The 1,682-nt window shown below is 50.7% G+C and overlaps 1 pseudogene; it reads right to left on the bottom strand.

The window, feature by feature from the left end:
- Window positions 1–1,193: 1,193 nt before the first annotated feature.
- On the bottom strand, window positions 1,194–1,510 carry LOC119314651 (annotated as a pseudogene).
- Between the last annotated feature and the right edge of the window lie 172 nt (window positions 1,511–1,682).

Here is a 1,682-nt window from a genome sequence, read left to right as displayed (position 1 = left end):
AAAGCTTGCCATGCGTGTATAGATCAACTTTATATTGTGAATACATAAAGTTGGCCATGCGTGAACACAGGTGCATTAAAGAATGAAGAATACATCGACACATAGCACGAACCATGGACAAACATTGGTATGTAACCTGTCTACTCAATAGGTGCCAATTTAGATGCACTGAATCGACACCAACTTGGGCGAACTGGTGGTATGTGCAGAAACAGCGAAACATTGCAAAAGCTCCTCTTTTCCCAAATTGTGTGGTGAGGAACCAGCCTATGCCCCCAATTCGTCCTGCGGAGGCAACTAGCGGCAATGACTTACGCATGACCCCAGTTCCCCACAGCTGATTACCCTTGACTCATCTGAATTATCCTAACAAGGTAGAAATTGGCAGGTCTATTTGGAGGAAAAAAGGATCTACTAAAATCTAGCTTACTAAATATTGGTCAGATCGCAGGACTGTGCGCGCACACCGCAGATCCAACAGATCACATCTTGAGACAACAGGACCCAAGTCTAACTAAACCGTGCAAACAAGAGGGAGACGGGATCGGAGGAGACGCGTTCGCACCTAGCCGGAGCCGACGATGATGTTGTTGATGGGGATGATGATGAGCTTGACGAAGAAGCCGACGAACCCCATGACGACGAACCCGATCATCGTCCGCGCCGCCACCTTGGTGAACTCTGCGCGCCCAATCAGCGTCAGATCTGGTGAAAGAGGAAATTTCAGGATAGTACTATCAAATCAAAACATTACTCATAAAGTAAAAACAACTTATTACTTGTGACAAACAATCCATTCAGAATGTCAATTTGTCCGGTCGCACTTGTCAGATAAATTACACTGAAACGAACTTAAAAGTCAAGAGTCAACCCCCAGTTCCCCACAGCTGACTACCCTGAATTCATCCCAATTCTCCTAACAAACTAGGAAATTAGCAGGATCTACTAAAACCTAACTTATATACTAAATATTGCTCAGAGCAGGAATTTCCTAAGAAGATGTGCTAAAACCCAACATATTCAAAAGCCGAATGTCAACGGAACTCAATTTCGCAGGCCTGCAGCCGCAAAATCCCCGGGGGCAGGCGCGCACACCGCAGATCAAACAGATCACAGCACGAGACAACAGGAACCAAGTCTAACTAAACCGTGCAAGCAAGAGGGAGACAGGATCGGAGGAGACGCGTTCGAACCTAGCCGGAGCCGACGATGATGTTGTTGATGGGGATGAAGATGAGCTTGACGAAAGAATCCGATGAACCCCATGACGACGAACCCGATCGCCGTCCGCGCCGCCACCTTGGTGAACTCTGCGCGCCAAATCAGCGTCAGATCTGGACGGAAACAAACTGGATCCGAGACGAGGACAGCGGGCGAGCTTGTGGCGGTCCTTACCCTTGCGGTCGGGCTTGTGGCAGCGCTTGACGAGGCGGACGCTGTCCTTGGCGAACTCGCGGAGGGGGTCCACCACGGAGTCGACGGCGTCCATGGCTGCTGCCGGCGGGAAGGCGAGATCTCTGAGCCGACAATGATGACGAGGTCGCGCGCGTGAGGGGAAGGGAGGGGGGAAGCCAACAGGCGAATGGTGTGTTGTTTGGATTTGTGCTCTGGATCTGCGAGGAGGGGAGGAGGAGGCCCGGCGGTGATCTATGGTGGGAGGATGTGGTCTGAATCGGGGAGAA

The sequence above is a fragment of the Triticum dicoccoides genome, chromosome 6A, assembly GCF_002162155.2.
Source record: "Triticum dicoccoides isolate Atlit2015 ecotype Zavitan chromosome 6A, WEW_v2.0, whole genome shotgun sequence".
Classification (NCBI taxonomy): Eukaryota; Viridiplantae; Streptophyta; class Magnoliopsida; order Poales; family Poaceae; genus Triticum; species Triticum dicoccoides.
Note: the sequence above shows the minus strand (reverse complement) of the source record. Positions and strands in the feature narration are given on the sequence as shown.